Genomic DNA, 12545 nt, shown 5'->3' with positions numbered 1-12545 from the left:
CTTGCACCTCTAAGCCCAAGACAGGTGGTGGCCATCTTCAGATTGCTTGGTGACTCTTGCCAGGTGGCTCTGGGCAGGGCACAGGCTGCAGCTGAACTTGGCCTGCAACAGTGCTCCTCCTAGGAGGATTTGGGGCTGGCATTCCAGGTGGTCAGCCTCAACTTGAGGTGCAGCACCACCCAGGGCTGCATCTGAGGTTGACACAATCAAAGGGCAGACAGGGCAGGCACCAGAACCCTGCTAAAGTGAATCCTGCTCTGTAGGGTCAGCTTCTCATCAGCCAGTCCTCACGACCAACGAGCCCAAGGGTCAATCCTTCCCACTGATATGCAGACAGCAATTAAGGCTCAACTACGATAAGAGGGCACGTACAACCCATACAAGGGATACACCTGGAGCACCTGGTTCGGGTGACCAGGGAAGACTATGACATTAGGCCCTACAGGACACCTACTACATGAGGCCACTCTAATAAGACTGGGAGACTTATAAGCCCTACCCAAAATACAGAAACAGATACAAGGAGGCAGCCAAATGGGGAAACAAAGAAACAGATCCCAAACGAATGAAAAGAACAAAGCTACAGAAAAAGAACTAAACTATACGGAGACAAGCCATCTACCAGATGCGGAGTTCGAAACACTCAGTGAACTCAGGAAGAGTAGATGAAATCAGCGAGAACTTTAACAGAGAGAAAACATAAAATAGAGATAGAAAACATAAAAAAAGAACCAGAATACAATAAGAATACAATAACTGACATGAAGACCGTATTAGGTGAATCGACAGTAAATTAGATAAAGCAGAGGATCGAATCGGCGATTTAGAAGATAAAGTAGCAGAAAACACCCACTCAGAACAGTGACAAGAAAAAAGAATCAAACAAAAAGAAGCTAGTCGAAGGGGCTTCTAAGTCAACATCAAGCATAGCAATTTCGCATCATGGAAATACCAGAGGCGAAGAAAGCGAGCAGGAAATCGGAAAGCTATCTGAAGAAATAATGATAAAAACTTCTCTCACCTGGCAAAAGAAATAAACATACAAGCCCAGGAAGTGCAGAGACCCAAACAAAACGAATGCAAAGAGGTCCACACCAAGACACATCACAATTAAAATGCCAAAGGTTAAAGACAAAGAGAGAACCTTAAAAGCAGCACGAGAAAAGCAGTTAGCTGCCTATAAGCAAGCTCCCATAAGACTGTCGGCTGCTTTCTCAACAGAAACTTTGCAGGCCAGGTGGGATTGGAACGAAATATTCAAAGTGATGAAAACTCAGGACCTACAACTAAGATTGCTCTATCCAGCAAAACTACCATTTAGAATCAAAGGGCAGATAAAGAGCTTCCTAGACAAGAAAAAGCTGAAGGAGCTCACCACCACCAAACCAATATCACTAGAAATGTCAGAGGGACTTCTTTAAGAAGAAGAAAATACCAAAAATATGAATAATAAAATAGCAATAACTACATAGTTATCGACAACTACTTCAAATGAAAATAGCAATAACTACATAGTTATCGACAACTACTTCAAATGAAAAAGAAGTAAATGTTTTAATCGAAAGGTTGGGTGGCTGCATGGAGGAGAAAACAAGACCCTTACATATGCCGCCTACGAGACACTCACTTTAGATCGAAAGACACATGCAGACTGAAAGCAAAAGGATGGAAAAAGATATTTCATGAAAATGAAAATTTAAAAAAAAATCTGGGTTACCACTACTTGGACAAAATAGACTTTAAAACAAAGGCTATAGCGGTGACATGGACCCAGTAATCCAACTTCTGGGTATTTATCCAAAGAAATGCAAAATGCTACTTTGAAGAGAAATGTGCACCCGTATATTCATTGCAGCATTATTTACAATAGCCAAGGTTCAGAGGTAACCTGGGTGTCCATCAATGGATGAATGGATAAAGAAGAGGTGGTATATATATATACACAATGGAATATTACTCAGCCATAGAAAGCTTTTTTAAAGGAATGAAACCTTACCATTTGCAACAAGATGGATAGACGTAGAGCGTGTCGTGCCGAGTAGAGTAAGTCAGACGGAAAAATCCATGCCACTTGATTTCGCTTACATGTGGAATGTAAAGAGCAAAATAAACAAACGAATAGATACAGAGAACTTTTTGAAGGTCGCCAGATGGGAGGGAGGTCGGGGGAATGAGAAAGGAAAGCGATTAAGAAGTACGAACTGGTAGTTATGGAATAGTCATGGGAATGTAAAGTACGGCATAAAGAATGTAGTCAATAATATTTTAATGACTACGTATGTGTCAGATGCGTACTACACTAATCAGGGTGATCACTTCGTAAGGTAGATACATGTCTAATCGCTATGTCATACGCCTGAAACTAATATAATATCGTATGCCAACTGTAATGGAAAAAAATATTAAAACATAAAAAACAAGTAGCAGGCAGAATTCGGCTGGAATGCCATAACTTACTGACTGACTCTAGACTGTGGCAGATGTCGGGGAAACTGAAAAAAATGTCGGAGATTAAGAGAGGATAAAGCTTTTGGATAAAGCCTCTCGTTTACTGTGAATCCCTTAATACCTCATTCCACTCTTCCCACAACCAAACACAGAGCAGTAGGTGACAGAGGGGGTTTGAAGAGACCACTTGGAGAGGGGTCATTGGTGAGCTAGTGTCTAATTTGCACCCAAGACATTTAAATGGCGAGAAGTCAGCTGGCTCAGAGCTCTCAGGCTGGAGAAAGTGGCTGAGTTGGGACTGACTCGAACTCTCAGTATTTCTAAAATCAAAGGATGTGCCGTGGTATCTGGGCTCTGTGTAAGTGAACTGTCTTCGATCTTGCTTGAAGGGCTGAGTGGACTTGAGAGGCACAGAGCAAGGTGGCTCAAGGCTAAGACAGGAGCCCTGCAATGGTGAGCTGTGAGAGGACGTGCCATCTCCCATTGGTAGGGCCATCAAGAGGAGAGCTCCAGCCACAGAGACGATGTAGCGTAGCTGAAGAAGCCGTGGTAGTTCCCGAGATGTGCTTACACACACGCCAGCCCCGAGGAGGACCTGTGTTTTCTCTCAACGGTTCAGTCGAGAAGACATTTCCTACATTTTTCCTCTTCTGCTTCTCTCCCATCCGTATTCCGGAGCCTCGGAGGGGTCTGAAATCATAACTAGGAAGATGACAATGGATAATAAAAGTGTAATGTGGAGAAGAGAAAAGGGACCCAACCATGAGCTTTCCCCAAGTGCAGGTAAGTCAGCTTCAGGAAGGGGAGGAGCCGCAGCTTCGAATGAAGTTTAAAGTTTTGACCGTTTCATTGGAAGAGACAAGTTACTTCTTGGTTTCCTCCATGTTGATTACTCACATGACCAGAAGAAGTATAAGCCTAACCCTAAGCATAATGCAGGAGCAGAGCAGAGTTATCCCCCATACGCTACATGTAAAGAGAGATTAGGAGACAAAAAATAAATTTACTTTATGATTGTATCCCACAAGTATACTTTTTTAGTATAATGCATTCAAATACGTTAGTACCCTCTTTATATCAAGAATGTGTGCATTAGAACTGGGCCAGTACCTCTATATTGCATCATAGGCGCTGAACATTCATCTACTGGAAGGGGCAGCTCCGTGGAAAGCTCCCTTCCTCAAATGTTATTATTAGATTATAAAAGCAGATCATCAAACCTATTGGGAATCCAAGCTTAAGGACATAGTCTGGCACCTTGCCTTCAACACAGTGACTGTCCATACTCCGGACATGCTGAATCTAGAAATACATATTATGGCACACTAACATCTTAGAAATGGCAGCTTTATGTTATTATGGGATCACAGAAGTCTTATTTCTTGAAATAGAGTTTATTGGAAACATAACCTCGAGATGCCTTAGACTCTAAGATTAAAGCCTCTTAAGATCTTAGCATCGCAGAAGCTTAGAATAGCAGTCTGAGCAAGTATCTCAGAGTAATAAATAAACTCTCAGAAATTTAGAATTGTAGCTTCTTCAAATCATAACACTTAAAACCTGTTAGATCTTATAATCTAGGGATCGTAGAATTGTCAAAAGTCAGGATCCTGGCATGTTAAAAATAACCTGAGGTAACAATTTTTGAGAGATGCAATTGAATCTTGGTGGAATCTTAGGTGTTATCTATTTTAAACTGGACACAGTGTGAAATTTCTTTTATGAGGGCGTTTCTCAATAGCAGTGCAATTGACAGTCTGCACTAGATAATTCTCTGTTGCTTTTGGAGGAGCTAGATGGAATACCATTCCGTGATGATACCACGTTTAGCAGAAGCTCTGGCCTCACACAGCAGTTTCCAGGAGCGCCACTGGGGCCGTGATGCTGAAAACGGTCTTCAGCCGTTGGCAACTGGCCCAAGCCTTGCTTTTTACGCCTCTGTTCAGTGATCACCCCGAGGGCGGAAATTAGCGTCTGATGTAAAATGGCGTGTGTACTGTGCTAGGTTGGGTCTCATTTGAACCTCACATCTCTCCATTTCACGAATGACAAGGTGATGGTTTAGAGAAGGTGACACGTGGCTCAGGGTCACGTGGCTGATAAGGGTCTGGGGAAGGGTTTGACTACAAAGGGCTGTTTCTCTAAATGCTGAAGCCGCCTGTCTTTAGTGCTGGCAGCTGTGTCAGAAAGCACTTTGTTGAAACAGAATCCTTCTCCCAGTCGTATTCATAATATAATTGTCATAGAGTTATAGATTTTCTACTAAAAATATGGCTAAGAGTCAGACTCTCTGGGAGCCCAATCCCAAGTTTGCACCATAGCATCTGTGTGACCTTGGAAAGTTCTAAACTTTCTATGTTTCGGTTTCTTCACTTGGTATTTGGGTTCTTTACTGTTGTGTGCAAACTATCCCCAAATGGAATGTCATAAATCAGCATTCGTTTTAATATAGCACACAATTTTGTCTCACGAATATGGGTAGGCATTAGCCGAGTTATTCTTCTGCTTTACATGGCGTCAGTGCAGCTCACTTGATGGTACCGACACATAGGCTGGTCCAGGGGATTCAAGACAGGTTTGCTCACGTTTGGCCGAGTTCATAAAGAACTGCCGGCTAAAAGGAGGCCACCGACTCTCCGGTATGGGGGTCTCGGAGTGGTCATACACCCTACATGGTGGTTCTGGGCTCCAAGGGATTTCCAACAATCCAGGTGGCCCCAGTGTGGCCTTCGATGACCAGGCTTCTAGAGTCACTGAGTGCTACTGCTGATGTCCTGCACTGGCCAATGCAGTTACAGCCCATCCAGACTGAAGAAAAGAAGATGCAGGCCCCACGTTGCCAAGACAGCAATGTCTAAGAATTCAGAGTTATGTTTTGAACCCACTGCACCTATAAAAAGAGACACAAATTCACACCTCGGTGGGTTGTGCGAATCAAGTGGATACCCTTGCAAAATGCTCAGCATCTAATGGGTAATCCAAAATGTAAGCTGCCTTTATTCCCGCGTGGACTCTAATGCACAGGAATATCACCGTGCTTGCAAAATCACAGAGTTCTTCACCCCTTTCCAGAGCCGTAGAGACCCTGAGAACTGAGTGGAAGCCAGGGCATTTGTGGACATTGTGTTAGCTTAGACACCGCTCCCACGAGAGAAACCGTGAGAGGAAAACATTTCCATTTTGGAGGACGAAAGAACTGCTTTCATAAGTGATCAAGGCAGAAGGGCTGGCCTGGATTTATTCGTGTCTGTATTGGAAGTGACGGCATGTGTCTGCTGCCTTATGTAGCTGTGCTGGGCACAAGTACCAAATACACTTAGGAGGGAAAATAATAAATCATTAGCAACTGTGAGCGCCTCCTCGCATGGAACCGTGAGCGGGGAGGATCCGCCAAGCAATTCAAACTCAATTACTCTGCTCACGGGGTGTTCGAAATGGAAATGAATGAAGGCGGGGAGCACAGAAGCAGGTGCATTCATCGGTGCAGCCGCACGCACTTTGTCCCGGGCCACTGGTTAGATTTCGTTAAATGGAAACAGGAGTAAAAATAATAAGAGTGACCCGTCACATTCGTAGACGATGTCAGAGTTAGCAAAGCGGTCCGCTGTCCGTCATCCTCTCGAGCTGTCCCGTGAGTACCAAATGGTTAACTCGATTTTCCCAATGCGGTGATCAGAGTTTGGACACAGCAGTGGCCTTGCTCAGCACCACAGGCTGCCAGCTGTCAGGCCTAGAACCCAGTCTCCCGGGTCCTTGCCCGGGCTCATTTCCGATGTTCCGTCTGAGTAGGGTAGTTATAGGGTAGGTGGGGCAAGTCTTCTGCTGGAGGCCTCGTTCCCTCTTCCATCTAAGTGTCCTCCTGTCTGCCAGGCCTCTCGAGTCTGGGGTCGGGCTGAAGGCACACAGACCTGCGAAGTTCCAGAAGTCTGTTGCCTACCACAGTGGCTGTATGAGTCCACGTGGCTGCCACAGCCTGCGTGCCTTAAACGACAGGGATTTATCGTCTCACAATCTGGAGGCTAGATGCCCAAGATCAAGGTCAGCAGGACTGGTTTCTCCCTCAGCCTCTCTTCTTGGCTCGCGGATATTCACCTTCCTGCGTCTTCACGTGGTCTCCCTTCTGTGTGTGTCTGTGTCCTAATTACCTCCTAGAAAGACCAGTCAGATCAGAGGAGGGGCCACTGTATAGCCTCATTTTAGCTTCGTCATCTCTTTAAACACTCTATCTCCAAACCTAGTCATAGTTTGAGGTCCTGAGTTTCAACACATAGATTGTCGGAGACAAAATTCAACCTGTAACAGTGACCTTCTGTGCGCACTCAGCCGCCTGTCTCCACCGCCTGTCTCCACCACCTGTCTGAGCACATTCACTCATGCACTGGGTACTGGTACTAGAGTGGATCAGTCTCTGTGTCAGGCCGTCAGGGGACAGCAGGGTGCAATGGAACCAGTAGCCCTGCTCTCCCAAACTCACCATCTGAGAGACAGGAGCCTCTTCCACTCGAATTCGCACCGCAGCCCTTAACATCCACAGCTCTAGATGAGACGCTAGTAGAGGCCTGTTCAGAGTACAGTGAGGGAATGGCTCCGCTTCTGCTCTTCTTTTCACAGACGAGAACGATCTCATGGTGAGGACAGTCACAAAGGGAATGGACCTCAGGGTCACAGAGAGAGCGACCACTCCTGAGGGGCGAGCTCAGATGCGTCAGTTCTAACTTCTTCAGACCTACTTGTGACCAGCGGCCACCTAAAGAGACAGTGTCTAATGAGTCCAGCGTGGCTCTGACTGCACCTTTAAAATCAGCTGTTAAAAAAAAAAAATAAGCCGGTCAGTATCCAAGGGAAGCGTGAGTCTGCGGGAGCACGGCCTTTCGTTAGCGCCGCCTTCAGAGCAAATAAATGAAAACTGTGCATGATGCTTCTGGTATAAAACCACATCTAGAAGGGACGCTGGAAACAATCGTTGGAGGCGGAACAGAAGGGGCACTTAGCGATACTAAATCAAAGACGACACGTTCGAGTTTGGGCTTGAGCAATTCAGTGTTACTTACTGAAATTATAAGATCGAGGAAGAGATAGTTTGGGGGGGTGGAATTAGAAATGACATTCCGCTACTTGAGCTGCCCGTCAGACAGACACCCACGTAGAGGTGAATTCTGTACAGTCAAATGTAGGAGTCTGGACTTCTTGGGAGACATCGAAGCTGGAAGCTCAAACCATCACCGTGTCAATGGTGTTTAAAGCCCAGGGCTGGTGCGTTACCTAAGGAGACTGTGCAGACAGAGAGGGGACAGGGACCGGGGCAGTCTGAGTCCTGCGCTGATGACCCCACAAGCAGAGCGGAAACGGAGAAGCAACGAAGAGGCTGGAAAAAGGTAACTAAGAATATGGCACATACACACGGGAGGGGGGTGTCCTGGAAGTAACAATACACAAAAGAAATGTTCCGAGGGAGAGTAGTATGTACTGTACTTAACGCTGCCGTAACGCCACCGAATACAAGAACAGAAAAGCAACCCCTGGGTCTGGCAAAATGATAAGAACAGATTGACTGGGCAGTTGGAGGCAAAAGCCCGACTGAAGTTAGTTGAAAGGAGAACATGAGGTCAGTGAGTGGAAACAGGAACTGTGGAAACGTTTTTCAATAATATCTTTGAATAGAGGAGACTCAGACTTCAAGTAACTATGCACTTGGCCGCTGGCATCATCCCGCTGCCAGCTCACGGCTTCGCATCCAGAGAGGGACAGAAACACATCTTCGCTCCAACTCAAAACACTCCAGTCAGGACCCCCACCCAAGGTCAGTTAGTCATGGCCAAGGACTCTAAAAGAATGTGGCAGTTCCAGAAAAGTCACAGACTGGGATGGACAAAGAACTGTTCCCGGGCGCAGGTGGGTGTGCGAGAGGGGGCCACTCCTGACGTGGTGAGAAATGGAGCTGCGGACAAAGCAGGGTATTAGTGAGTTTGTTAAGTCTACACGGCAAGCAAGCGAGGTAGACAGAGGCATTCCTAGTGTACCGAGGAAGAAACTCGGATTCCTCCGGCCCTTGAGTGGAGAGTGTAAATTCACACCCGGATTCAGTGGGCCCCGAAGCTCACGCTCATTCCATACAATTATAGGACGTCGGCCAGTGAGGACGTCGGCCAGTTGGAGCCAACGTTTTAAACCGAAGCGTTTGGGCGTCAGTGTTGTTTCTGGGAACTCTCCGGTCCCGTTTTTAATCAAGCCGCCTGGGCCCTACTCACTCTGCCTACACATCAGGGCCACCCGAGGGTCAGAGGTGGCATCCGTTTCTAGGGATATCAGAAAAGTTCTTTTGGTCCTTCAATATTCCATATGCCTCTGCCTAAAACACTAAACCATGAAAAGTAACTTTTGGCATAAAGTTTCATGCTGTATTTTGCCATTTCTCTTTTTCGTTAATTTAGTAAGCAGCTCAAGACGGTAAGTGTCCTTGACTTGGGCAGACACAGACTCTTCTCTCTCCATCTGGGAGGGAAAAGCTTGAATAGAGCAACCCCTGTTGGCGGGTCTGATTCATTGTTACGTATCTGTGGGTATCTGTGTGCGGGTTCGTGTGTGTGTGTGTGGCGGGGGGGTTGGGTGTCTGTTTCTTTGGGCAATTATGTTACGATGTAATCTTTTACGTAAGAGAATAAGCCTATGGTAGGGGCAGTATTATTTAAAAAAAAAATACAATGACAAACGTGATTTTGTGTTATTCGAAGCCATGTTTTATTTCGTATGTAATATGATAAAATGTGGACTCGATTTTGATAAGCTATTTCCTTACACCTCTGAATGGCTAAAAAGTCAGGCCCGCTTTCGTTTTTGTCCTGTCATGGTCATTTAAGGTCACGCTGATTTCTGCGTGTAGACTGGCGAGGGTAAAACAAGGATAAAATGCTGGATTTGTTTTTACTTAGAAAATGTGTAGACTCCGGGGTTAATTGCGGTCGAGTCGAACACTCTCGCCTGCTGTGAGAGGCTCCATCTTTTCCCAACAGGGCCTTTATTTTGGTTCTCGAATAAAAGGACTGGTCAGGTCAAGGGCTTGGGCCTTCACAGCGGCTGCTGCGCTGGCGTGCGGTTATCCGCGGTCAGTGAGGAATGCGGACAGCCCCGTGGAGCATGAACAAGACGGAGTTTGGATTCCGACGGTCTGGAGTAAATCAGGGTTGCTGCTGTGACTTACGAGCTACTTGATTCGGGGCAGATCATGGCCAATTGGGGTCAAGGTTTCTTATCCTTAAAGCTGGAATAATCGTGTCTAGGTTTAAGCGCCTTTGTGAACTTTAAATACATTGTGATACACAGTTATTCACAATATTCACAGTAGCCAAGATATGGAAACAATCCAAGTATCTGTTAACAGATAAACAGATCAAGAAGATGGGGTGTACATGTCATGAAAAAGAAGAAAATCTTGTTGTTACAACAACATGGATGGACTTCTTCTAGAGCATTATGCTAAGTGAAGTAAGCCAGAGAAAGAAAAATACTGCATGGCATCACTGTCACCTGGAATCTAAATAAAAAGTCAAACTCATAGAAACAGAGTAGAAAAGTGGTTGCCAGGGGCTGGGGAGGGGGATAGAAAAAGGTTGGTAAAAGGGTACAAACTTTCAGCTAAAAGATGAATAAGGTCATAGGATTAAAAAAAAAAAAAAAGAAAGAAAGAAAGAAAAAGAAAATTGTGATACACAGCAGTGCAGACCGGGCGTATGAAAGCGCTTGGCAAAGCGTCTCGCTCAACTCGTGTTGGCTCCTTGATTTTCTGTGTATGTCCAACGATGATCATTATAGCCGTAGCCCTAAGCAAAGCTCTAGGAAGTAGATAAAGGTTGGCATAAGGGACATACAGCTTAAACTTTTCTTGTTCGGCTTTTGAAAGAAAAAAAAAAACGTCAAACTTCTAATAAAACCAACAACATTATATGATCAAGTATATTGCCGCGCGGCATATTATAACACCGATACGATATGAACATCGATATTTTAAAAACAAGATATAAAAAAATTCATTACTGCCGTGACCAAGAAATCTATGGCTCCCTCATGTATTGGCATCATTCTGAAGCCGAATAATAGTGACTACTCCAATTAGGCTCAATATTTGGCTACACCGACACCCATGAGATTGAAAATTTCTGCCTTGTGTGTGAATGGCTGATAGCACTGATAAAAACATTGAAATGAGCATTATTTTAAAAGAGCCTCTTGGTTTTCTGAGAACTAGCTCCTATTTTATGGCACTTGATCCCCAAGTCACCTCGCAGACTGGGCATTACTGTACCTGAAGTACGGATAAGAAAACTGAGACTAAGAGCATCTCCATACGTCGTCCAAGGCGAGAGTAACAATGATATTTGAACAAAGGCACCTGTCTCCCGGCCTCATGCAGAGCTCATTTAAAATACTAGTTTTTTTTTTTAAAGCCATTTATTATGGGTCAGTATTTTGTTTGACCCCTAGGATTTGGCAGACAAAATGATGGTGTAGGGCATTGCCTTAGACCGTGAACACATGAGTAAAAAAGGGAATGGGGTGTAGGGAGACTAACCTGACGTTCAAGTTCAACTCCTATTTGCTAATGACTACCTTATACTGGCCCTTCTTCTGCACCTTCTTCATTATCTGGCTGAATTTGCTCGACATGCTCATTTCCTGTTGAGAAAAACAAATCTGAGAGATATGAAATGACTCCATTAAGATCACACGACCAGCGGACGTGGGAGCCAGGGTTCGAAGGAAGTTCTCCTTGATGCAAACGCAGTGCCATCCATACTGCTCTCAGTGTCTGGTTAGTGAACACAAAGGCATTTAATCAGGCCTATAAAAATCCCAGAGTAACTCGTTTCAGACTCTCTTAAGTCAAGGCCATAAGTGACTGGGGAATAAAATATTGTTCATCTGTAAATTATACACCTCTGCAAATGCTTATAATCACAAACTAGATTAAAAGTACATTACCGTTTAAGAGCGAGTAACCCAAACCTGTGAGTCTTCACACTGAGAGACTGAAGATCTGGGATGACGGTTTTCAAGGCCAGTTTAACAATCAGATTTAGAGGTCCACGAAAGATCTTTATTACCTGTCTCTTACATGTCCCAAGGAGAGCACAGAAGTCCAGAGCATCACTTCACCATTTGTTAGACGCCTGACAAGCCAAGGAATGAGCAGAAGCGGATCAGGAAACTTTTGATGAGCAGACATATGCTGAAAAAGAGAGAAGTGAGGGGGATTTGTTTTGAAAGGATGGGTCAGTGCCTTGAGAGCCAGTATAAAATGCCTAATCACAGAATAAGTGTGTAATACTGGGAACTCATCACACCTTAGCCGAACTAAACGGGATGGAGATTTCTCTGAATGTCTTTGCTGTACCCATGAGTCCAGCAACCCTAGAACTAAAGGAGTTGCGGTTTTTCAGTTTGCAGCCCTTTGGGATTCATCCAGAGAGGTTGCCTAGAAAATGTGGATTGGGGATTTTGGATTCCTGTCATTATAATACTAGTTACATGACACTGGATAAAGTATCTAAACTCTCTGAGCCCATCTGGCTTTAAGCTCTCAGACATAAATTAATTTTCAAGTAGAGATAATAGCAATCGCCCCTTCATTTTATTGGGCATGTGAAGTCCACAGAGCTGGTCCAAGGTCCCAACAGAGCTTTAAAACTACTCTGCTTCATTAGAATGTGAAAAAAAGATTGCAAATAACAAGAAAAAATTATAATACCTTCAGCTATATAGCTTCGGGCAATTTATTTAACTGTTCTGGCTTCAGTTTTCTCGTCGATATAGTGAATGATATGGATAGCATCGACCACAGAGGTTCGTGATAAGGATATAATAAAACAACTGTATTGCATTTAGCATGGAGCCTGGCGTCGTGAGGTGCTTCTCTCTCCCTGCCCCGCACCCGCTCTCTCATTTACCCATTCAAAAACTATTTTGCCATTGCCTTCTCCACGCCAGGCCCTGTGCTACGGGAGGGATAGACTGTTGCGAACAGCACGGATAAACTTCCATTCTCACGAATAACACAATCTAGTAAAAAAAAAAAAAAAAAAAAAAAATGATACAAACAGAAA

Source organism: Pteropus vampyrus, unplaced genomic scaffold, assembly GCF_000151845.1.
Source record: "Pteropus vampyrus isolate Shadow unplaced genomic scaffold, Pvam_2.0 Scaffold224, whole genome shotgun sequence".
Lineage (NCBI taxonomy): Eukaryota > Metazoa > Chordata > Mammalia > Chiroptera > Pteropodidae > Pteropus > Pteropus vampyrus.
Note: the sequence above shows the minus strand (reverse complement) of the source record.